Genomic DNA, 27162 nt, shown 5'->3' with positions numbered 1-27162 from the left:
ATTTTCTGCAGAGAAGAGTCCTGGCTGGAAGAAGTGATGGCGGTGTTCGCAGGATGAAGATGAAAAGTGAAGATGAAGTACTTCAACTAGACTTCGTCACCAGTGAGTCAGTGTGTTACCTGTACACGGACACTATACACTATATTCTACTGTATATACAGAGCTCCTGTGTATAATGTCACTGGTGATCACTGTATTATCTGTGCTGTGACACTGTATACAGATCTCCTATGTATAATGTCACTGGTTATCACTGTATTACCTGTACACTGACACCATAGACTGTGTACTATATACAATGCTCCTGTGTATAATGGCACTTATGGTAAAATTAGTATGTGGTATTAGTGTGGTTTTTTTTATATAATGATCAGAATTGTAGTATTCGGTCACTATGTGGTTGTAATATGTGGTCCGGCCATTGTGTGGCCGTATTTGTCCCTTGTATGTGGTATTTTTCAGTAACTACAGTATGTGGTGGTAATATGTGGTCTGGTCATGGTGTAGTGGTATTTGTCTCTTGTATGTGGTATTATAGGTCACTACTTGGTGGTAATATGTGGTCCAGCCATGGTGTGGCGGTATTTGTGCCTTGTATGTGGTATTTTTTGGTAACTACAGTATGCGGTGGTAATATGTGGTCTGGTCATGGCGTAGTGGTATTTGTCTCTTGTATGTGGCATTATAGGTCACTACCTGGTGGTAATATGTGGTCCAGCCATGGTGTGGCAGTATTTGTGCCTTGTATGTAGTATTTCTCCTTTGTATGTGCTATTATCGTTCATTTTAAAAAATGTATGTGACACATTCCCTTAAAAAAAGCATAAATAAAAATATACCTAAAAGAGTATTGGAAATTTTAACAAATAATTCATAGGTTAGAGTAGAGTAGGGTGCTGCCAAAAGAGTCTACTTAGTCATGGTGGTGGCTTAAAAAAAATCTTTTAGCCAAACAAAAGCTGCTGGCTATGTATGTGATATGGTGTTAGATGGTAACTGTTAATGAGCTATTGGTGAGGATGTGGAGCAGATGTGGAGTTTGTTTATGAGTGGGCAGTGGGACTGTGGAAGGTTTGAGGGTTGAAGGTGGAGTTGGGGTGGAGTCTGGGCGGAGTCTCAAGGGGGCCCAAAAATTTTGCCAGTATGGGGCTCTGAAATTCCTGGTGGCAGCCCTGTTGGTAATAAATGGGAACAGTGCTGGAAATATGAAAAGTCAAATGTGTCTTTGTTATAATCTCTGCAGACGAGTCTTGGCTGCAAAAGTTGTCATGCCGGTCTGGGCCAGAAGGAAAAGATGGGAAAAGTGAACGGCTCCATCAGAAGGAACGTCAGCTGTAAGTCACTAAATATAACTATGCTATAATCACTTATTTGTTCTGCAGGACTGATGTCTACCACTATATGGTCATCACATGACTGTAAGATAGATCTTGGTCTTTGTAGAGCTTTTTGGTGGCTCAGTGGTTAGCACTGTTACTTTGCAGCACTGGGGTCCTGGGTTAAAATCCCACATTCCAAAGACATACTGATAGGGAATTTAGACATTGAGCCCCATAGGGGACAGTGATGACAATGTGTGTAAATCGCTGTGAAATTAATGATGCTATATAAGTGAGTAAAATAAATAAATAAATCCGTATTAGTTCAGGGGGTATCTGACTTTTTCCATCCCTGCCCATCAGCTACTGTATATGAAGAGGTCACAGCAGCAATATGGAGAGCGCAGCATCCTCTTCATTATCTATGAGACTCTGCTCTGTATGTAAAATAACTGCTCTACCATGTTGCAACTGCGAGCAATAAATAACACTTAGGCTACGTTCACATTTGCGGTGCGTCGGGCGCAACCGCGGCGACCCATGCGCCCCTATATTTAACATGGGGGGCGCATGGACATGCGTTTTGTGGCGTTTTGTGACGCATGCGTTTTTTGGGCGCAAGCGTCAGGGTGCAGAGGACGCTGCTTGTTGCATTTTTTTTGTGCTATAAAAATGAACGCATGCGTTACAAAATGCAGCGTTTTGCTGCAATTTGCATGCGTTTTTGCGTGCGTTGTGTGTTGCGTCGCCGACGCAGCACACAACAACGCAAATGTGAACGTAGCCTAAGCTGTAATAGTGGACGCAGCTGTGGCTATATGTTATATAGCCATTTTACACTCACCTCACTTCTTCTGACCTACAGGTACACAAAGATACTACAAGTAGATGTGGTACGATCAGACCACATTCCTGCATGGTCAGACACAGCCATTACACAGTACACAACAGGGGCACATTTATAAGATTATCTCAGCTCAGGAACGTTTTTGTTTAACACATCCAATTGTGGAACTTATTATTCCAAGATCTATTAATTAAAATGTACTTTGTTCGTGGGAAAACCCCTTTAAGATACAGTGAAAAGAAGCAGGCGGCAGAGCTGCCACAAAAATGATGACAAAATAACCAGCAAAAATCACTACAGGAAAAATGACTTTTTTTTTCTTTTCCTGAAGTGACTTTGCCTACACAAACCTCAGTGGGTCTGACAGCATCTTAAAGGGGATCTGTCAGCAGGATTTTACCTGCCAAACTATTTATATGCACAAATAGCCCTTTTAAAGGCAAGTCCAGCAATACCTTTACATGGACAGTCTGTTTTTCCATTACTGAGAAATCAGCGTTTGTATAGACATGGAAATGAGGCTGAAGATCTATTTGAAGCTTCTGTTACTCCAGCTCTATTCATTGCCCAGCACCTGCCCCTGCTTGTCAAGCAGGAGAGGAGGTGGCGTTGAGCGGGAAATAGAGCTAGAGTGACAGAGGCTTTAGATCTTAATAACATGAGGGCAAACTTTAAAGGGAACCTGTCACCCTCCACCCCTAGGCGTTATTAACTAAAAGCCACCTTGTGCAGCACTAATGCTGCATTCTGTCAAGGTGGCTCTTTTAGTTTGGGTCCCTGCAAACACTGCAATAATCGCTTTTATAATTTGTCCCTGACACCTTAAAATAGACCTGGGGCGGGTCTTTTCCCGGACTGGAACGTCTCCCAGCCATCACTCGGGGCCTCTGCGTGCCGGTCGCTGCCTCCTCTTCCTTCATTAGCGTCCCCGGCGCCTGTGCTTAAAGTTTTTTTGGGTGCATGCGCAGTTGCACTGCCCTTTGAACTTACAGCGCAGGCGCCGGGGGCGTTTCTGTCCGGGAAAAGTCCCGCCCCAGGTCTATTTCAAGGTATCAGGGACAAATTATAAAAGCGATTATTGCAGTGTTTGCAGGGACCCGAACTAAAAGAGCCACCTTGACAGAATGCAGCATTAGTGCTGCACAAGATGGCTCTTTTAGTTAAAAATGCCTGGGGGGGGGTGACAGGTTCCCTTTAAAGATGTTGTCTACTTCTTTACTATTGATAACCTCAGTGGCGTATCCAGGGAGGGCAGCTGGGACATGTGCCCCGGGCGCAGCCAACAGGGGGGCGCCAGCGGGCCGCCTGATGATGCGGCGGTCCAAGGAGGCTCCTCGTCGGCGGCATTCTGCCGCCCCCACACTGAGATAGTCTCGTTCTCTGAGCTGGCTGTCAAATTGACAGCTGGCTCAGAGAAAGTGCTACGCGTCGAATCCCAGTGGCGTAACTACCCCACAGCAGAGCCCCTCCACCGCAGAGAGCCGCAGACCACAGCTGTTGCTGCCGCTGCTCTGTGCGCACAGGACCTGTGATGAGGTCACAGGAGGGGAGGAGTCAGGAGTCACATGACCAAGGGCCTCCGTTTAGTGCAGGACTCTGCTGGTTGTCATGGTGCTGGACGAGTGTAAGCTTTTGTGTGGGGTCAGGAGTGGTTTGTGTGGATGTAGCAGAGCCATGTGTGTACGAGGTGTACAGAGCGGAAGCCGTGTGTGCAAGGTGTATGGAGCGGAGCTGGGTGTGTACAGAGCAGAGCCGTGTATGTACGAGTTGTACAGAGCGGAAGCCGTGTGTGCAAGGTGTATGGAGCGGAGCTGGGTGTGTACGGAGCGGAGCTGGGTGTGTGCAAGGTGTATGGAGCGGAGCCGTGGGTGTATGAAATGTACGGAGCGGAACTGGGTGTGCAAGGTGTATGAAGCGGAGCTGTGTGTGTATGAGGTGTACGGAGCGGAGCCGTGTGTGTATGAGGTGTACGGAGCAGAGCTGGGTGTGTACGGAGCGGAGCTGTGTGTGCAAGGTGTATGGAGCGGAATCATGTGTGTCTATGAGGTGTATGGAGTGGAGCTGGGTGTGTGCAAGGTGCATGGAGCGAAGCCGTGTGTGTACGAGGTGTACGGAGTGGAACTGGGTGTGTGCAAGGTGTATGGAGCGGAGCCGTGTGTGTATGAGGTGTACGGAGCAGAGCTGGGTGTGTACGAGGTGTACAGAGTGGAGCCGTGTGTGCAAGGTGTATGAAGTGGAGTCGTGTGTGTCTATGAGGTGTATGGAGTGGAGCTGTGTGCGTATGAGGTGTATGGAGCAGAGCTGAGTGTGTACGAGGTGTACGGAGTGGAGCCGTGTGTGCAAGGTGTATGGAGCGGAGTCATCTGTGTCTATGAGGTGTATGGAGCAGAGCTGTGTGTGTGCAAAGTGCATGGAGCAGAGCCGTGTGTGTGCGAGGTGTACAGAGCGGAGCCGTGTGTGTTGTGAATTCTGTGGCAGAGCTCCCTCCTGTGGTCACAAGTGGTACTTCGGCTGATTCTCTCTGTGAGCTTCCGTTGGTGGAGGAAAGTGGTACTGCGGCTTCTGAGTTTCCTTCCTCAGGTGATGTGGGGAAGTCGTTAGGTGCTGCTCTATTTAACTCCACCTAGTGCTTTGATCCTGGCCTCCAGTCAATGTTCTAGTATTGGACCTGTTTCCTCCTGGATCGTTCCTGTGCCCTGCTGCTCTGCATAGCTAAGTTCCACTTTTGCTATTTTGTTTGCTGTTTTTTCTGTCCAGCTTGTCTATTTGTTTTTTCCTGCTTGCTGGAAGCTCTGGGACGCAGAGGGTGTACCTCTGTGCCGTTAGTTCGGTACGGAGGGTCTTTTTGCCCCCTTTGCGTGGTTTTTGTAGGGTTTTGTGTTGACCGCAAAGTTACCTTTCCTATCCTCGCTCTGTTCAGAAAGTTGGGCCTCACTTTGCTAAATCTATTTCATCTCTACGTTTGTCTTTTCATCTTAACTCACAGTCATTATATGTGGGGGCTGCCTTTTCCTTTGGGGTATTTCTCTGAGGCAAGGTAGGCTTATTTTCTATCTTCAGGCTAGCTAGTTTCTCAGGCCGTGCCGAGTTGCATAGGGAGCGTTAGGCGCAATCCACGGCTGCCTTTAGTGTGGTTGGAGAGGATTAGGGATTGCGGTCAACAGAGTTCCCACGTCTCAGAGCTCGTTCTTGTTTTTTGGGTTATTGCCAGGTCACTGTATGTGCGCTGACCTCTATGTCCATTGTGGTACTGAATTACCTTTCATAACAGTACTGGAGGCCAAAAGTACTAATGATTCTCAATAGAGGGAAAAAAGAAGTTCTGAAACCATTTTTTTTTCTCTGCACTGTGTTTTGCCTTTTTTTTCCCCTAGACATTTGGGTGGTTCAGGACACAGGTGTAGCAATGGACATTAAAGGTCTGTCTTCATGTGTGGATCAGCTCACGGCAAGAGTACAAAGTATTCAAGACTTTGTGGTTCAGAATTCTATGTTAGAACCGAGAATTCCTATTCCTGATTTGTTTTTTGGAGATAGAACTAAATTTCTGAGATTCAAAAATAATTGTAAACTATTTCTGGCTTTGAAACCTCGCTCCTCTGGTGACCCAGTTCAACAAGTTAGGATCGTTATTTCTTTTTTGCGTGGCGACCCTCAGGACTGGGCATTTTCTCTTGCGTCAGGAGATCCTGCATTAAGTAATATCGATGCGTTTTTCCTGGCGCTCGGATTGCTGTACAATGAGCCTAATTCTGTGGATCAGGCAGAGAAGAATGTGCTGGCTCTGTGTCAGGGTCAGGATGAAATAGAGGTATATTGTCAGAAATTTAGAAAGTGGTCCGTACTCACTCAGTGGAATGAAGGTGCGCTCGCAGCTATTTTCAGAAAAGGTCTCTCTGAAGCCCTTAAGGATGTCATGGTGGGATTTCCTATGCCTGCTGGTCTGAATGAGTCTATGTCTTTGGCCATTCAGATCGGTCGACGCTTGCGCGAGCGTAAATCTGTGCACCATTTGGCGGTATTACCTGAGCTTAAACCTGAGCCTATGCAGTGCGATAGGACTTTGACCAGAGTTGAACGGCAAGAACACAGACGTCTGAATGGGCTGTGTTTCTACTGTGGTGATTCCACTCATGCTATCTCTGATTGTCCTAAGCGCACTAAGCGGTTCACTAGGTCTGCCACCATTGGTACGGTACAGTCAAAATTTCTTCTGTCCGTTACCTTGATCTGCTCTTTGTCATCGTATTCTGTCATGGCATTTGTGGACTCAGGCGCTGCTCTGAATTTGATGGACTTGGAGTATGCTAGGCGTTGTGGGTTTTTCTTGGAGCCCTTGCAGTGTCCTATTCCATTGAGAGGAATTGATGCTACGCCTTTGGCCAAGAATAAGCCTCAGTACTGGACCCAGCTGACCATGTGCATGGCTCCTGCACATCAGGAGGTTATTCGCTTTCTGGTGTTGCATAATCTGCATGATGTGGTCGTGTTGGGGTTGCCATGGCTACAAGTCCATAATCCAGTATTAGATTGGAAATCCATGTCTGTGTCCAGTTGGGGTTGTCAGAGGGTACATGGTGATGTCCCATTTCTGACTATTTCGTCATCCACCCCTTCTGAGGTTCCTGAGTTCTTGTCTGATTACCGGGATTTATTTGATGAGCCCAAGTCCGATACCCTACCTCCGCATAGGGATTGTGATTGTGCTATCGATTTGATTCCTGGTAGTAAATTCCCAAAAGGTCGACTGTTTAATTTATCTGTGCCTGAGCATGCCGCTATGCGGAGTTATGTGAAGGAGTCTTTGGAGAAGGGGCATATTCGCCCGTCATCGTCGCCATTAGGAGCAGGGTTGTTTTTTGTAGCCAAGAAGGATGGTTCACTGAGACCTTGTATAGATTACCGCCTTCTAAATAAGATCACGGTTAAATTTCAGTACCCCTTGCCATTGTTATCTGATTTGTTTGCTCGGATTAAGGGGGCTAGTTGGTTCACCAAGATAGATCTTCGTGGTGCATATAATCTTGTGCGTATTAAGCGAGGCGATGAGTGGAAAACTGCATTTAATACGCCCGAGGGCCATTTTGAGTATCTAGTAATGCCATTCGGACTTGCCAATGCTGCATCAGTGTTTCAGTCCTTTATGCATGACTTCTTCCGAGAGTACCTGGATAAATTCCTGATTGTGTACTTAGATGACATTTTGATCTTCTCGGATGATTGGGAGTCTCATGTGAAGCAGGTCAGAACGGTGTTTCAGGTCCTGCGTGCTAATTCTTTGTTTGTGAAGGGATCAAAGTGTCTCTTTGGTGTTCAGAAGGTTTCATTTTTGGGGTTCATCTTTTCCCCTTCTACTATCGAGATGGACCCTGTTAAGGTCCAAGCCATGCATAATTGGACTCAGCCGACATCTCTGAAAAGTCTGCAAAAGTTCCTGGGCTTTGCTAATTTTTATCGTCGCTTCATCTGCAATTTTTCTAGTATTGCTAAACCATTGACCGATTTGACCAAGAAAGGTGCTGATGTGGTCAATTGGTCTTCTGCTGCTGTGGAAGCTTTTCAGGAGTTGAAGCGTCGTTTTGCTTCTGCCCCTGTGTTGTGTCAACCAGATGTTTCGCTTCCGTTCCAGGTCGAGGTTGATGCTTCTGGGATTGGAGCAGGGGCTGTTTTGTCGCAGAGAAGTTCTGATTGCTCGGTGATGAAACCATGCGCCTTCTTTTCCAGGAAGTTTTCGCCTGCTGAGCGAAATTATGATGTGGGCAATCGAGAGTTGCTGGCCATGAAGTGGGCATTCGAGGAGTGGCGTCATTGGCTTGAAGGAGCTAAGCATCGCGTGGTGGTCTTGACTGATCATAAGAACTTGACTTAACTCGAGTCCGCCAAGCGGTTGAATCCTAGACAAGCTCGTTGGTCGTTGTTTTTTGCCCGTTTTGACTTTGTGATTTCATACCTTCCGGGCTCTAAACATGTGAAGGCGGATGCTCTGTCTAGGAGTTTTGTGCTCGACTCTCTGGGTGTATCTGAGCCGGCGGGTATCCTCAAAGAGGGAGTAATTGTGTCTGCCATCTCCCCTGATTTGCGGCGGGTGCTGCAAAAATTTCAGGCTAATAAACCTGATCGTTGCCCAGCGGAGAAACTGTTTGTCCCTGATAGGTGGACGAATAAAGTTATCTCTGAGGTTCATTGTTCGGTGTTGGCTGGTCATCCTGGAATCTTTGGTACCAGAGAGTTAGTGGCTAGATCCTTTTGGTGGCCATCTCTGTCGCGGGATGTGCGTACTTTTGTGCAGTCCTGTGGGATTTGTGCTCGGGCTAAGCCCTGCTGTTCTCGTGCCAGTGGGTTGCTTTTGCCCTTGCCGGTCCCGAAGAGGCCTTGGACACATATCTCTATGGATTTTATTTCAGATCTTCCCGTCTCTCAAAAGATGTCAGTCATTTGGGTGGTCTGTGATCGCTTCTCTAAGATGGTCAATTTGGTACCCTTGTCTAAATTGCCTTCCTCCTCTGATTTGGTGCCATTGTTTTTCCAGCATGTGGTTCGTTTACATGGCATTCCAGAGAATATCGTTTCTGACAGAGGTTCCCAGTTTGTTTCGAGGTTTTGGCGAGCCTTTTGTGGTAGGATGGGCATTGACTTGTCTTTTTCCTCGGCTTTCCATCCTCAGACTAATGGCCAGACCGAACGAACCAATCAGACCTTGGAAACATATCTGAGATGCTTTGTTTCTGCTGATCAGGATGACTGGGTGTCCTTTTTGCCTTTGGCTGAGTTCGCCCTTAATAATCGGGCCAGCTCGGCTACCTTGGTTTCACCGTTTTTCTGCAACTCTGGGTTCCATCCTCGTTTCTCTTCAGGGCAGGTTGAGTCTTCGGACTGTCCTGGTGTGGATACTGTGGTGGACAGGTTGCAGCAGATTTGGACTCATGTAGTGGACAATTTGACTTTGTCCCAGGAGAAGGCTCAACGTTTCACTAATCGCAGACGCTGTGTGGGTCCCCAACTTCGGGTTGGGGACTTGGTTTGGTTATCTTCTCGTCATATTCCTATGAAGGTTTCTTCTCCTAAGTTTAAACCTCGTTTTATTGGTCCATATAGGATTTCTGAGGTTCTTAATCCTGTGTCTTTTTGTCTGACCCTTCCAGATTCTTTTTCCATACATAACGTATTCCATAGGTCATTGTTGCGGAGATACGTGGCACCTAGGGTTCCATCTGTTGATCCTCCTGCCCCGGTTTTGGTGGAGGGGGAGTTGGAGTATATTGTGGAGAAGATTTTGGATTCTCGTGTTTCAATGCGGAAACTCCAGTATCTAGTTAAGTGGAAGGGTTAAGCTCAGGAAGATAATTCCTGGGTCTTTGCCTCTGATGTCCATGCTCCCGATCTTGTTCGTGCCTTTCATATGGCTCATCCTGGTCGTCCTGGGAGCTCTGGTGAGGGTTCGGTGACCCCTCCTCAAGGGGGGGGGTACTGTTGTGAATTCTGTGGCAGAGCTCCCTCCTATGGTCACAAGTGGTACTTCGGCTGATTCTCTCTGTGAGCTTCCGTTGGTGGAGGAAAGTGGTACTGCGGCTTCTGAGTTTCCTTCCTCAGGTGATGTGGGGAAGTCGTTAGGTGCTGCTCTATTTAACTCCACCTAGTGCTTTGATCCTGGCCTCCAGTCAATGTTCTAGTATTGGACCTGTTTCCTCCTGGATCGTTCCTGTGGCCTGCTGCTCTGCATAGCTAAGTTCCACTTTTGCTATTTTGTTTGCTGTTTTTTCTGTCCAGCTTGTCTATTTGTTTTTTCCTGCTTGCTGGAAGCTCTGGGACGCAGAGGGTGTACCTCCGTGCCGTTAGTTCGGTACGGAGGGTCTTTTTGCCCCCTTTGCGTGGTTTTTGTAGGGTTTTGTGTTGACCGCAAAGTTACCTTTCCTATCCTCGCTCTGTTCAGAAAGTTGGGCCTCACTTTGCTAAATCTATTTCATCTCTACGTTTGTCTTTTCATCTTAACTCACAGTCATTATATGTGGGGGCTGCCTTTTCCTTTGGGGTATTTCTCTGAGGCAAGGTAGGCTTATTTTCTATCTTCAGGCTAGCTAGTTTCTCAGGCCGTGCCGAGTTGCATAGGGAGCGTTACGCGCAATCCACGGCTGCCTTTAGTGTTGTTGGAGAGGATTAGGGATTGCGGTCAACAGAGTTCCCACGTCTCAGAGCTCGTTCTTGTTTTTTGGGTTATTGCCAGGTCACTGTATGTGCGCTGACCTCTATGTCCATTGTGGTACTGAATTACCTTTCATAACACGTGTGTGTATGAGGTGTACGGAGCGGAGCTGGGTGTGTACGAGGTGTACGGAGTGGAGCCGTGTGTGCAAGGTGTGTGGAGCGGAGTCGTGTGTGTCTATGAGGTGTATGAAGTGGAGCTGCGTGTGTACGAGGTGTACGGAGCAGAGCCACGTGTGTACAAGCTGTACGGAGCAGAGCCGCGTGTGTACAAGGTGTATGGAGTGGAGCCACGTGTGTACGAGGTGTACGGAGCAGAGCCATGTGTGCAAGGTGTACGGAGCTCAGCTGCGTGTGTAGGAGTAACTAGGTGTGGCCATTATACTGTACGCAATATGTGTGTGTGTGTTTGTGCGTGCATGCGTAGCGCTGCGGGTGAATGTGCAGAGACGTAAAAGGTTTTGTGTGTGTGTGTACGGGGAGGATAGGCGAGGACAATGATGGGGCTGACAGGGAGAGGGCAATAATTGGGATGGAAGGGGAGGAGGAAATGATGGATGTGGTGGAATAGGCAATGATGGAGGTGGAATGGGCAATGATGGGGGTGGGGGGAGGAAATGATGGAGGTGGTGAAATGGGGGTGGGGGGAGGCAATGATGGAGGTGGAAATTGGAATGGGCAATGTTGGGGGTGGGGGGAGAATGCAATGATGGTGGGGAGGAGGAAATCATGGAGGTGGTGGAAAGGGTAATAATGAAGGGGGGAAGAAATGATGGAGGTGGTAGAATGGACAAGGATGGTGGTGGTGAAAAGCACACTGATGATATTGGAGGGGGAGAAAATGATGGAGGTGGTGGAATGGGCAAGTATGGTGATGGCGGCGGAAAGGACAATGATGATGGTGGTGGAAAGGGCAATGATGGGGATGGTGGGGGAAGAAAAAATGATGAATATGGTGGAAAAGGCAAAGGAGGAAATGATGGAGGTGGTGGAATGGGAAATTATGGGGTGGTGGGGGAGAAAGCAATGATAGTGGTGGTGGAGAAGGCAAAGATGGAAGTGGTGAAGAGAGCAATGATGGGGTGGGGTAGAGGAAAATAATGGGCATATATGAGGAAACAGTACAGGAGAATGGTGGGCATATCTGAGGAAACAGTATGGGGGATGGGTGCAGACAGTATGAGAAGCGAACGGGGGAATGTATGTGGACACAGTATGAGTAGCGATGTGAAAATTGTATGTGGACAGAGTACGGGGAGTGAGGGTGATGGGATGTGTGCAGACACAGTATGGGGAGTTAGGTGAGCAGGCAGTATAGAAAGTGAGGGGGTAAATATATGAGGAGACAGTATGGTGAACAGGAGGGATGCGAGAGGAGACAGTATGAGGAGGGAGGGGAATAGTGTGAGGAGACAGTTTGGGGGAGAAAAGTGAGTGGGCACAGAATAGAAACAGAGTAGTGGGGGCGTAGCATGAGGGGACAGTGTAAGGGCACAGCCAGGAGGGGACAGTATACCAAGGAAGGGGAGTGTGATGAGAGAGTACAGTATAAATACTGGGCTCTATAGAGGGGGACACAGTATGAGAGGACAGTGTGAAGAGGGGGCCGGTATGGAAAGGAGAGGTCTATGTGAAGAGCATGTACCATAAGAGCATGTGTGGTGGTTATATTTTGTGCAGACAATATAGTGAGGGGCAATTTTTTATTCAGGAGCATTATAATGACACTTGTATCTTTAAGGGCACCATGTGGAGATTTTCTGCAAAAGAGCAGAGAAGATGGAAGTCTGCAGAGACGGCTGTGGATGAGAAAACTCATCATGGGGTCTGGACAAGATGAAGAAAAGGAGAATGACTCCAGAGATGACACCTATAAGGTACCTGGATGTAAATATTATTTGTGATACTGACTAACTCTCATGTTTTTTTATGTTAGGAGCATTAAAGGGGATGTCCAGGTTTGTAATGAGTCTGCAGTCATTCTTTGTGACTGCAGACTTCTGACTTCTCACTGCGCACTGCACATTGTCAGGATTCTCTCGTGCTGGCGATTTACATACATGCGGTCACATGCTGACTAAACATGTGTGGCCTCGCTCAATGAAAATGAACTGAGTGAGGCCGGGCACGTCTAGTCAGAATGTGGTCAGAAGTATACAAATCGCATGCTTGTACTGACATGACTGTCCACTGGCAAGGGAGAATCCTAAAAGTGTGCAGTGCATTAGTTGAGAGAATTCAGAAGCCTGCGATGTCAGGATTCAGCTCTGTAGGTTCCAGTAGTCGTCACATGGACACTTCACTCTTATGAGATTTTCATACTTGTGGTCCTGTGACAACGAGCTTCTCTTCTGCTTCTCTCAGTTTTTCACTGAATATTGAGAGCATTAGGGAGAGCAGCTCGTGGGTACAGGGCTAAGTGTGCAAATCACATATGTCCTGGGGGGGGCGCCAAAGTGTATTCTTGCCCCGGGTGCCAGAAACCCTAGATACACCTCTGGAGTAGGGGTCTGACACCCGGCACCTCTGCCAGTCAGCTGTTCACGGTGTCGGCGGTGGTCGCCAGCCAGAACTGCTCAATTACGGAGCTGCTCTGTCTTATGACAATGGCCGTGGTGGGGTACTGCGCATCCGCCCCCTATTGATTTGAATAAGAGGTGGATGTACAATACCTTGCCACGACCAGAAGACGGAGAAGCTCTGCAATTGAATTGTTCTGGCTGACGACTACTGCCGACACCGTGAACAGCTGATTGGCGGAGGTATCGGGTGTCTGACCACAACTGATCAGACATTGATAATCTATTCTAAGGATAGGTTATCAATAATAAAGTAATGGACAACCTCTTTAAGCTTAGATGCCCCTTTTATAGATCTGCAGCAAAGTCTGCTTGTGTTACTAGCTGATTTACTGTAGCCTTTACCCCTTTGCATGAAAATGGTGAAAATCTGCACTAAAAGTTAATTCCTCTGCGGAAACTTTCACCTCCTTGTGGGCAAAATTCGTCAAAATCTCAATCATATTGTACTCTTCTGTAATCTGCTGCTGAATTTCCATCCACCAATCCAGAAAATCTGCAGCGATTTCGTCCCATGTGCATTTACTCTACTTCTTCCAATATTTCTAATTTCTTCCAACAATCTATATAAACCTGGGGCTTACACCGTGTAACAAACTCGTAGTAGGACCTTACACGGACTCGTATTACAATTCTTGTTGCATCCTTTGGATTGGCAAGGGTTAAGCTTCCGTCGCTGCGCAGACACCAGGACGCACTCCACTACATCTGGACTGGACGTGTCCTTAGCGTGTAAGAACAAGGACGTGGAAGGGATTCTGCGTGTTTGCCAGAAGTTGTACTACACATCCCGAAACACGCGGTTTATGTGTCCCTACAGGAAGCGCAGGCTAACCCCTGTTAATGACGCCGCCCTAAAAGGAGTATCCCGCTGCGCCTTCTAATGAGGAAGGAAAGCTTTGCAATCCCCCATTTAAAACATCTGATTCCCACATGAAGTGTTTATGTTGATATAAATATCAAGAAGGCGCATGCTGCTTGTGTAGTATCACAATTGGGATTAGCCAGCGCAGGGCCAATTGGTACGGATGCCCACCCTGCCCATGGAGGCGATGCCCTGGAGGCCTTCTATGAAAGCTGGACAACCCGGAGTGAGAAGGATAAAAGTATCAGACATAGTTATGCCAAGACCTGGGACGAACTAACCATGGGCTTTGTCTACCCAGGGGCTGCAAGGGTTAAACCGATGGCCAGGAAGAGTGGGAACACATCTGCAACCAGTTTGAACATTCCATGGAGGTTACAACATGGGGAATGCGGGAGGCATTTCTGAAGAAGAATCACTTCAACTGACAGACAGGGGAGGGAGAGGAGATAAAGGGGTAGAAGGGGAGATCAAGCAATACATGGAAGGGAGGGAGCAAGGCCTGTGAGTGCTGGGGAAGGAGGTGGAGACATGAGGGGTAGACAGAGGGCTTATCTGAGAAATGAATCAATCTGCAGCATTCCAGGGGAGAGCAGCTGGAAGGGAGGGGGTTACTGAGACATGAATCAATCTGCAGCATGGGGAAGGGGAGAGGAGAGTGTGAATGATGGGGAGAAGGAGGACATGTCTGGGGAGATGTGTGCAAATAAAAAGCAGCTGTACTGGAGCTGTTGTAATGCAAGTTATTGCAGCTTTGTTTCTAGGAACATGTGATGCAAGGTATGAACATAGGCGAAGCTATAAGTGGAGTGGCTGGTGCCCCTCGTGAAAGACCATAAATGATGATTGAGCCCCTCTCAGCTGCTGTAGGCCGGGGCTGCATACAGAGACAGCTGCACTACGCAGGGTTACATAGAATTACAGGTACAGGCAACTTTTTGCGGATTTACATGCACCAATTGTGCAGCACAATATATAAGATGTTCCGTAAATATGTCCAACCTCCAACCCTATAATTTACAGAGAGATTACCCTACTTCAGACTGGTTATAGCGTGGTACAAATTTCCTGTTTTAGGCTATGTGCACACGTTTCACAATTTTTTCACGTTTTTTCGGCTGTTTTCCGTGTAGAAAACGCATACATAAGCATCCCATCATTTTTAATGCATTCGCATTTTTGCTGCTATTTAATGCATTGGGAAGCTCTGGAAAAAAATACGCAAAAAAACGCATGCGGATTTCTTACAAAAAATGTCCGGTTTTGTTCAGGAAATTTCTGCAAGAAATCCTGACGTGTGCACATAGCCTTATACTGGCGCTTACCAAGCACTCCTCCCATCAAAGTTTTCATCTTAATATATTGCAGTCATCATATTATATAGCACTGTGTACTTACAATTGCTCATTTTGCCTTTCTACCCAGTTACCAGTTTTGTGACATAGCAGCTAAAAATATCACCTTATTCAGCATCTGCTATGCATTCCCTAAATCCTTATATAGCCTCCTGACTCCCCTTGTATACTCCTGAAAAACTTTTTTTTTATTTCTCCTGCGCTATATGGTAATCTCAGTCCGGTGAGATGGGCATGGTTTCGGGCGTCTACATCACTCCCATCAGCTGTTGCTCGCCATCCTACTTCATGGATGACACCTCTTGCGCCATCTCGTGCCTGCTCAGAAATATTGTGTTTCGCACCTGCGCAGTATGCTTTGCCCAAATACATAAGCGTCATTCGCCGACACACGTATGTCAGGCTCATGTGCCAGAACTACGTTTGCCAGCACATGCGCACTTCTATTTTTTGGCTTTGCCCGCAGCTGGGCAAAGCATACTGCGCAGGTGCGAAACACAACATTTCTGAGCAGGTGCGATATGTCGCATGGCGATGTGGATCGTTATCCATGTCAGGAGGACAGCGAGCAGAAGCCGGGGAAGGGATGCAAATGCACGAAACCACGCCCATCAGAAGGAACTAGAGAAGATTACCATACAGTGCGGGAGAAATTAAAAAAGGTTCTCGGGACTTTAGAAGGAGAGTCAGGGGGTTATATAAGGATTTAGGGAATGCATAGCAGAAGCTGAATAAGGTGATATTTTTAGCTGCTATTTCACAAAACTGGTGACAGGTTCCCTTTTAAGCGAACCTGTCACCCCCCCCCCCCTCCCCCTCCCCCCAGCGTTTTTAACTAAAAGAGCCACCTTGTGCAGCACTAATGCTGCATTCTGTCAAGGTGGCTCTTTTATTTGGGGTATTTCCAACGCTGAAATATTTGTTTTTATAATTTGCCTCCCATACCTGTAGTCTGTCCGGGGGGCAAGTCTTTTACCCTCGGACACAAACACCTCCCAGCCATCACTCAACCCCCTGGGCGCCACCTCCTCTGCAATCATTATGTCCCTGGCACCTGCGCTGTAAGTTCCCAACATGTGATGGGAGTTGAAGAGCAGCGCAAACTGTGCATGCCCAGAAAAAAAAAACTTACAGCGCAAGTGCCGGGAACGTTAATGACTGCAGAGGAGGCGCCACCCGGTGCACGGAAGGGCTGAGGGATGGCTGGGAAGCGTTTGTGTCTGTGTCCCAAATAAAAGAGCCACCTTGACAGAATGCAGCATTAGTGCTGCACCAGGTGGCTCTTTTAGTTAAAAACGCTAGGTGACAGGTTCCCTTTAAATCTTGTCTTTTCTCAGCTCTATGAAGAAACAGGAAGTCTCTTGTCCCTGCATGAGTCATCTCCCTCTTCAACTCCTGACCCTGCTGTCGCCTCCTTCCTCCTACCAGGGACTTTGCAGTGATGACTCATGCAGGGAAAAAAGACTTCCTATTTTTCATAGAGCTTAGGCCTCTTTCACACTTCAGTTGTTTGGCGTCAGTCTAAAACCGCCATTTTCCTCAAATAACGGATCCGTCTTTTTTTTTTTTACGGATCCGTTATTTTCCCATAGACTTGCATTAGCGACGGATTGTGACGGATGGTCGTCCGTTCCATCCGTCGTGCGACGGATCCGTCGAAATTTGGCGGACGTCATCTAGACATAGACGGACATTATAACGTTTTTTGTCAACGCCGAAATGGCGGATCGCGACGGATCCGTCGCGTCCGCCATTCCATAGAATGGCCGCCTATGGGCGACGGATTCGTCGCGACCGTCATTTCGGCGGATCCGTTGCCCCAATCCGCTTTTTCAATTGCGCATGCTCAAAAAGTAGATACTTTTCCCAGACAACCCCCAAGTAACGGATCCGTCAAAAAAACGGATCCGTTAGAACCGTTTTCTCAACAATTGTGACGGATCCGTCACTATGTCGGAGGTGACTGACGCCAAACAACTGAAGTGTGAAAGAAGCCTTAGGCTACTTTCACACATCAAGTTTTTGCCGTCAGGCACAATCCGGCGAGTTTGAAAAAAAACGGATCAGTTTTTTCTCTCATAGAGTTGTATTAGTGCTGGATTGCGCCTGGTGGCCACACCTTTCATCCGTTTTTTGCCGGATCCATCAAAAATTCCTTTTCTGGCAGACGGAGAAAACATCTCTCTCTCCCCCTCCCTCTCTCCCCTTGTAGGCCCAGTAAACAAAAACGGATCCAGTAAAAAATCGGATCCGGCGCATCAGTTTTTCACAATTTGCACCGGATCCGTTTTTTTTTCAAAAATAGCCGGATTATGCCTGAAGGCAAAAAACTGATGTGTGAAAGTAGCCTTAGAAGGATTCAGCTAGTCTTTTATTAATCACGTGATGTCATAGACCTAATGGAAAAAAAGGATTAACTGGGTAGAAAGTCAAAATGAGCAAGTGCACAGTGCTATATAATATGAGAACTGCAATATATTAAGAGGATAAACATTTTAATGAGAGTGCTTTTTTAACTATACACTGTGTGCAGAATTATTAGGCAAGTTGTGTTTTAGAGGATTATTTTTATTATTGATCAACAACTATGTTCTCAATCAACCCAAAAGACTCATAAAAATCAAAGCTTAATATTTTTGGAAGTTGGAGTGGTTTTTTTTAGATTTGGCTATCTTAGGAGGATATCTGTTTGTGCAGGTAACTATTACTGTGCAGAATTATTAGGCAACTTAATAAAAACCAAATATATTCCCATCTCACGTGTTTATTTTCACCAGGTAAACCAATATAACTGCACAAAATTTAGAAATAAACATTTCTGACATGCAAAAACAAAACCCCAAAAAATTAGTGACCAATATAGCCACCTTTCTTTATGATGACACTCAAGAGCCTTCCATCCATAGATTCTGTCAGTTGCTTGATCTGTTTACGATCAGCATTGCGTGCAGCAGCCACCACAGCCTCCCAGACACTGTTCCGAGAGGTGTACTGTTTTCCCTCCCTGTAGATCTCACATTTTATGAGGGACCACAGGTTCTCTATGGGGTTCAGATCAGGTGAACAAGGGGGCCATGTCATTATTTTTTCTTCTTTGAGACCTTTACTGGCCAGCCACGCTGTAGAGTAGTTGGAGGCGTGTGATGGAGCATTGTCCTGCATGAAAATCATGTTTTTCTTGAATGATACCGACTTCTTCCTGTTCCACTGCTTGAAGAGATTGTCTTCCAGAAACTGGCAGTAGGTCTGGGAGTTGAGCTTCACTCCATCCTCAACCCGAAAAGGTACCACAAGTTCATCTTTGATGATACCAGCCTATACCAGTACCCCACTTCCACCTTGCTGGCGTCTGAGTCGGAGTAGAGCTCTCTGCCCTTTACTGATCCAGCCTCTGGCCCATCCATCTGGCCCATCAAGAGTCACTCTCATTTCATCAGTCCATAAAACCTTTGAAAAGTCAGTCTTAAGATATTTCTTGGCCCATTCTTGACGTTTTATCTTATGTTTCTTGTTCAAAGGTGGTCGTTTTTCAGCCTTCCTTACTTTGGCCAAGTCCCTGAGTATTGCACACCTTGTGCTTTTTGTTACTCCAGTAACGTTGCAGCTTTGAAAAATGGCAAAACTGGTGGCAAATGGCATCTTGGCAGCTTCACGCTTGATTTTCCTCAATTCAAGGGCAGTTATTTTGCGCCTTTTTTGGCCAACACGCTTCTTGCGACCCTGCTGGCTATTTGCCATGAAACGCTTGATTGTTTGGTGATCACGCTTCAAAACTTTGGCAATTTCAAGACTGTTGCATCCCTCTGCAAGACATCTCACAATTTTGGACTTTTCAGAGTCAAATCTCTCTTCTGACCCATTTTGCCAAAGGAAAGGAAGTTGCCTAATAATTAAGCACACCTTATATAGGGTTTTGATGTCATTAGACAACACCCCTCCTCATCACAGAGATGCCCACACCTGATTTACTTAAATGGTAGTTGGCTCTCAAGCCTGAACAGCTTGGAGTAGGACAACATGTATAAAAAGTATCATGTGATCGAAATACAACTTGCCTAATAATTCTGCACACAGTGTACAGATATACTGTTTAGCCTGTAGAAGAAAGGGTGGTACCCTTGTAGTTGCAGATATATTAATTTTCCACAGTTTTTCCAGATATAACGAAGTAGTAACAAACTTAATCAATTTTAGATTTCAGGTGAGAGCGCTTGATAAGAACTAGGAGGCTCACTGCACCACATGCCTCGCTGGTAACGCTTCTTCATTATAACGTATGGTAGAGCAGTGTAATATCAGCATGTCACTTGTTTTGTTCCATTTTTCCCTGCTCTTATGTTTCTTTTGCTTTCACACCATTCCCACATATACTATTCCCTAAAAACCAATCCATCATTAGAATGGCCTCCAGTTATATGTGCGGCTAGATTATTAATCACGGCGCTGCCATCTTCATGGAGTGGGGCTCTCACGGAGATGAACCTCTGAAATTGTTATCCTTCCAACCATCCACAATGAATAGTTAGGAAATCTCAGGATTTGTGACTGCTCCATTGATTAGTCAGTCTGAGCACGTGGGGGAAATATTCACTATGTAAATGGCTAGATAGACTCAGCCATGCATTTAGGGGACATATATCAGGTTCCCGGCTCTCGGGAAGAGACGGCAAGACCAAAGCTTTTATGCAAATAATATATGTCCCTAGCAGCAGTAACACGAAGAGATGGAATAAAAGCCAAATCTCCTCTGTGATTGGATTTGGTATATTACATTACAATATTTCACTTAATTAGAGCCTTTTTACGACTATATTAGATTTCGTCCAAAGTGGTCATTTTTTTTCTTGGCGTGTAAGATATATATATATTTTTTATCATACAACAGCCAGTAGTTTTGTGATAAACTAATTTATTCATGAACTGTGAAAACCAATGCTGGGATAAGTAATATAAGAGACGTATGCAGTTTTTGGACATTGGAGATGTATTCATGTAGACCCCACTGAACGCATTGTGAATAGACCCTTAGGCTCTGATCACACCATGCTGTCATGTATACACGACTGTGCCCAAATACTATTATACATTTTCATATAGAAGAATGCCCCTAAACCTATTTCTCATATTCTTTATAATCAGTGTCAGACATAAGGAACTGTATAGGCCGGATCATAAATTGCACAGTCTCTGCTCTAATCTGCCTGTATTACTCCAGATATTTAATTCTGCACACTGGGCCGAGGGTCTATCATTTGCCACCAACCCTGCTTGTAACATAAGACTACCATCTTGATATAGACTAGGGAGGGGTGGTGGTGGTTGGATTATCAGATTTGTGTGTCAGCTGTCCTGCCACAGTACCAGTAATATCCCTCAGCTGCTTCCAGGGGATTTTCAACCCTACACTGTTCAGTTTTAGGGGCGCAGTAGCAATATCCTTCACGCCGGCACCTCTTTGACACCTAGGTATATGGGGATGAATGTCCAGATGTACTAGTAAAAAAAAAAAAAAAAAGTTTATCCCACAAATTTTACCTTTTTTTCTATTACACACAGTAGAAGCAGCATTTGGGTACATTCACATGTAGTGGATATGCTACGGATTTTACATCTGGATTTGCATGCAGGAAACCTGTAGTATCTCACAGTGGATGAGAGTTTACCAAGTCTCTTTCCAGGGCCGGACTGGCCATTGGGCACTTCTGGCAAATGCAAGAAGGGCCGGTGCCAGTAGTGGGCCGCTCGATCCATGCACGCTGTGCCGCTGTCAGCGGTGCCAGCGCTGACTCACCACCCCGCCAGCGCCGCCGCATTCAACTATACCGGCATCTATGATGCCGCTACAGTTGAATGCAGTGATGGAGGAGAGAGAGTCTGCTGACACTCCCTCTCCCATCATTCCCTGCTCTGCCTCTGACACTGCGGGTGCGCGATGACGTCATATCATCGCGTACCTGCTGTGTGCCGGGCAGACTGCGGCCGCTGAGACCGGAGTGAGGATTGTATGTTTTTTTTTAAATAAATCAATGAGTGATAACTGGATTGTGGGGGGCGCTACATTACATTCTATGGGGGGCTGTATTACATTGTATGGGGGGGACTGTATTACATTCTATGGGGGCTGTATTACATTCTATGGGGGGCTGCATTACATTCTATGGGGGGCTGTATTACATTCTATGGGGGGCTGTATTACATTCTAATGGGGGGCTGTATTACATTCTATGGGGGCTGCATTGTTTTCTCTGGGGGGTTACATTATACTCAGGGGGCTACAATATATTCTGTGGGGTGGCTGCATTATACTCTGGGGTGGTGGCTGCATTATACTCTGGGGTGGCATCATTATACTATATGTGGGCTGCATTATACTGTATCGAGGACTATGGGGACTACATTATACTATTTGAAGAACTATGGGGTGCATTATACTATGGGAAGTGAATTATACTACATGGATGACTATGGCGGTGCATTATACTATATGGAGGACTGAGGAGTGTATTATACTATATGGAGGACTGAGGAGTGTATTATACTATATGGAGCACTATGAGGAGTGTATTATACTATATGGAGGACTGAGGTGCACATTATAATATATGGAGGGCTATGGGGTGTATTATACTAAACAAGCAAAATGCTGCCTATTCATCGAGTGATTGGGTTGTTTATGTGGGAACAGAAATCCTTGTTCTCAGCAGCACATCGCCGGTGTAAACTGTAGATGTGCTGCAGATAACATGATACTGTATGGGGACAGATTGATCTAATTGTGATTGTTCTGTTCCCTTCATTCTTTCTCAGTTGGTGTAAAGAGGCCGGGAAACAAGCGAACGACTTCGCTATTGTCAATCACACTCGTTTAGTGGCCTGAGATCAGCGCATGTAAATACAACAGAAATGCTTCGCAGGGAGACCAGGCAAGGATGGTGACAGTTGTAGTTAGCACCCGGCGCCTGGGAATAGCGCTAACTCTACTGCTTTTCCCAGCCGCCATAGCATTTAATTCTGGTTTGTGTAATGATTTTTAGAGTTGATGTCAGCTGGGTAATGTCTGTCAGCTGCTATCAATCCCTGGTGTAAGTAATGGAGACGTGTCTATCAGACACCCACACTACTAGCCCAGACCTGGCAAGACCCAGCGACTCTGAAGAGCGGTGACGGTAGTAACAATACCGCTCTTCACAGTCGCCGAGCTCAGCGCAAGACCCGGAATATCAGAAGAGCGGTAACGTTACTGATGTCACCACTCTTCAGAGTCACCGGGTCTCGTGCTACGCAGTGGAGCCAAAAGTGGCTGTTGGCAACGTATATGGAGCATCAGAATGAGGTTCCATAGCCTTTGGTCGTCTCAATCCCTTCATTATCTACGAGATCCAGTTATGTAGGTAAAGTAGCGGCTTTTCTTGGTACTGCAACTAAAAGCAATAAATAGGACTGAGCTGTAATGCTGGATACAGCTGTAATTATATGTTATATAGTCGTGTTACACTCCCCTCACTTCTTGTAACCTACTAGTGTACAAAGATATTATACAGTCACCATGTGACAAGTGGTGTGATGCAAAAGGGTTATTTAATATAATGTGCAATATATACAGTAGTCACAAATGTTTCGGTCTATGAGGACCTTCATCAGTGTACTATTGGTAGTGGGAATCAGGTATGCAATTTAACCCATGAGCAACATTGTGCATCAGTAAATTGAGTGTGCCGGAAATGCTGATAGTCAGGGGCCAAGTACTGGCCACTCAAGCTGTGATAGGCTACGGTGTATGTGGAGAAGTGGTATCCACCACTCCCTTGACTTGCGGTAGATACCACTTCTCCACATACACCGTAGCCTATCACAGCTTGAGTGGCCAGTACTTGGCCCCTGACTATCAGAATTTCCGGCACACTCAATTTACTGATGCGCAATGTTGCTCATGGGTTAAATTGTATACCCGATTCCCACTACCAATAGTACACTGATGAAGGTCCTCATAGACCGAAATGTTTGTGACTACTGTATGTATTGCACATTATATTAAATAACCCTTTTGCCTCACATCTATCGGAGTGTGCTAAGTATATATACTATAATTCAAGGTTTGGGAACCTACTTTCAGGCACATCCACCACTGGCTGTGCTGAACATTCTTTTTGCTATACCATGTAACAAGTGGGCCTGTGAAACTTCAAATGCCAGGGTTGAATTTTAGTCCCAGTCCGGCCCTGTCTCTTCCTCAAACTGGGGAAAAACGTCTTAATAAAAATTGACTGCAGGGCAAATTTTAATTCCACCACCTGTCGAGTTGCAGCTCTCCAATTTTTTTTGTCCAATTGGAACAATTATTCTGATCAGAGTGTGGTCTTCTTGTACACGGATGTGCAAATTTATTCTTCAGGGAGTGTTGCCCCTCATCAGTGCAAAGAATGAAAGTGCAAAGTATTGACTAGGTGAGAGGCTTAAGATTGAGATCTATTGGGTAACATTTCTCCTTGTGAAGTGTGACATGCCAAGCCTGGCATGTCAGAGTAAGGACACATATATGCAATGCATGCTCATCTGGGAAATTAAATATGCAAACTGTCTCTTCAGAGAGCAAGAGGTTTTGAACTCTAGTGCCACCTATTGGAAGTAGCAATCCTAAGGCTGCCGTCCCACTAGCAGTATGTGGTCAGTATTTTACCTCAGTATGCGTAAGCCAAAACCAGGAGTGGGTGATAAATACAGAAGTGGTGCATATGTTTCTATTATACTTTTCCTCTATTTGTTCCACTCCTGGTTTTGGCTTACAAATACTGATGTAAAATACTGACCAATTACTGATAGTGTGACGGCAGCCTAAAAGTCAATATTGACCCTTTAACAAGCCTTGTCATATGACTTTAGATAAAAAATCAGCCAAAATCTCAATTTGCAGACACTGTGTTTCATGGTGTTTCCCCTCGTCAGTGCAATGTATGAGATCTGATTTGGCTAGGTGAGAGGCTTAAGGCTGTGTGCCCACGTTGCGTTTTTTATGCATTTCTGCAGCGTTTTTTGCTGCAGGGGAAACGCATAAAAACCGCATTCCCATGCAATCCTATGGGATTCCGCAGTTGCTGTGCCCGTGCTGCGGATTTTCGCGCTGCGGAATCGCATAGTGGTAAAATCTAATTCATGTTCATTATTTCTGCTGAATCGCGGCGATTCCGCAGCCATCGGATTGCATTGAAACGCTCACTTTACGCATGTGGCTATGATTCATGTCCAGATGGTACCCGGGTCTGGAGGAGAGGAGACTCTCCACCAGGCCCTTGGGAACCATATTTCTGTAAAAAAAAGAATTAAAATAAAAAATAGGGATATACCTACAGTACTTTCTGATGGCCCCCAGAGTCCTCCCGGCTTCCGTTCCCAGGGATGCATTGTGCGAAGGACCTGGGATGACGTTGCAGTCATGCGACCGTGATGTCACAAAGGTCCTTCGCGCAAAGCATTCCTGGGAACGGAACGTACCGGGAGTGCCGTTGAGGAGATCGGGGGCCGTCGGAAGGTGAGAATAAGCATATTTAAAAAAAAAACAAAAATAAAACACAACATAATCAGGTTCCTCGCATCATGTTCTCATTCACCTTATGCAGTTACTTAATAGCCCTCTGTGTCTGTACTGCTACATACTTAGGCAGTTAACTGGTTCATGCAGCTTTACATGAACACCTGAGTCTTACACTATGTCTGGTCCGAATAACTAAAGCAATTGTTACCATCCACCTCTCGTGTCTCCCCTTTTCCTCATAGTTTGTAAGCTTGCGAGCAGGGCCCTCATTCCTCCTGGTATCTGTGTTGAACTGTATTTCTGTTATGCTGTAATGTCTATTGTCTGTACAAGTCCCCTCTATAATTTGTAAAGCGCTGCGGAATATGTTGGCGCTATATAAATAAAAATTATTATTATATTTTTTATTTTTTTATTATTTTTAACATTCTATCTTTTACTATTGCATAGGCAGCATCAATAGTAAAAAGTTGGTCACACTTGTCAAGCAACCATGCTTGACAAGTGTGACCAACCTGTCAATCACTTTTCCAAGTGATGCTTCAAATCGCTTGGAAAATGCAAGCATTCTGCAAGCTAAAAACGCATGCAAAACGCTTGTGTTTTGTGGGAAAACGCATGCGAATTCCGCATACGTTTTATCCGCGGCAGGGAGTTGCGGAAATGGTGCGGACATTTCCGCAGCATTTCTGCAACATGGGCACATAGCCTTAAGGGAACCTGTCACCCCCCAGGCCATTTTTAAGTAAAAGAGCCACCCTCTGCAACACTAAGGCTGCATTCTGTGAAAGTGACTCTTATGTTTTTGCTCCCTAATAACGCAGACATATTCAGTTTTATAATTTGCGCGCCATACCTGTATTGAGTCTGGGGGTAAGTTTTTTCCCCCGGACTCAACCGCCTCCCAGCCGTCAATCATCCCTTCAGTGCACCGGGCGCCGCCTCCTCTGTGTTTCCTCACGTCACCGGCGCCTGCGCTGTGCTCTCTTATTTTTCGGGCATGCGCCATGCACGCTGCCCTGGAACTCACATCAGCTGATCTCCTGATATCGTGCCTGTGTGTAGTGGATGCCCGAGATCCCGCCCCGCAGTGTGTTATGATTTATTCACACTGCGGGGCTGGGAATCTGGTGCATGCGCAGTTAGTCTCTGCGGTTGTCCCCATCTCCCTCCGCCTCTTTCCTCCAGCGTTATACGACTCGCCTGCACTGCAGCCTCAGCTTGGTATCTGATGTGCCAGCGCTGAGAAATCAAGCTTTGAAGCTGCAAGCAAATTAACTTGGAAGTGCATTGGGGCGTGTCAATGCAAGCCACCAGTTTCAGTAGGAAAATTGCCATGACAGGTTCCCCTTTTAAAAGCGGTTTGGAGACGAGGTTGAGTATTTTTACTAAAGTTTTTAAATTCCCTCTTTACTTTGAGTTCAGTTATTCGTGCTAGTAAGCCTCTATAACAACCTGAAATTTGCTTGATCTGCAGTTTTAAGTTCTGTTTTTATTGATATTTCCATTCATATTGCCATAGATCAGGGGTCCCCAATTCCAGGCCTCGAGGGCCGCCAACAGTGCAGGTTTTCAGGATTTCTTTAGTATTGCAACGGTGGTAATGTGATCATCTGCACAGGTGATGATTCCAACCCCTGTGCAATACTAAGGAAATCCTGAAAACCTGCACTGTTGGCGGCCCTCGAGGCCTGGAGTTGGGGACCACTGCCATAGATGTAATGGTTTCCCTTTTCTTGTAATGCTATCACCATAAAGAATCAAGAGGCAAAGCGATCAAACATTACATTTTAGATCCTTGCTGTGTTTTTATTTAATTAACTAGCAAACTAATTTAATTAGCCAGTCACCGAGCACTGCTGTATAATCAGGATAACTATCCGAAAATATCATGTTCCAAAATACAATATCCAAGAACAGAACAGATATACAGGATGCTTCTCACTAGAGGCTCACAGCCTAAAACATACTCTATTATTTACAATGGTAATGAAATAATAATTCTATCCAAACTCAGAGGGAATCCGTCAGTAGGATGAACCTTCCTAAGAGCACATGCAGACATCCGTGGATCTTAGTCCAATCTCAGACCGCAATGCACAGATTGACTGCGGGTCTCCTGACCAGAGCATAACTGCTTCATAAATCACTATGAAGCTGTTACATTCAGGTTGGGAGACCCGCGGCCAATCTGTGCATTGCAGTTCGAGATTGGACTGGGATCCACGGATGTCTGCATGAGCCCTTAGCCTTCTATATGGGCATGCAGGTCATAGAAAGTTTAATCAAATGATACATTGATATCTGCAATCCAAAGTCAAATTTTTCTTAACATGTAAATGAGCTGTTACGATCTATGGGCCGGACATAGATCTCCCAGAGATTCTGCCTCCAGAGCTTATTTTATATGAAAGGGGACGTTATACGTGTGAGACATGTAATGACTGACAGTCTGCTCTTCTGACTCAC

This window comes from Ranitomeya imitator, chromosome 2, assembly GCF_032444005.1.
Source record: "Ranitomeya imitator isolate aRanImi1 chromosome 2, aRanImi1.pri, whole genome shotgun sequence".
Classification (NCBI taxonomy): Eukaryota; Metazoa; Chordata; class Amphibia; order Anura; family Dendrobatidae; genus Ranitomeya; species Ranitomeya imitator.
Note: the sequence above shows the minus strand (reverse complement) of the source record.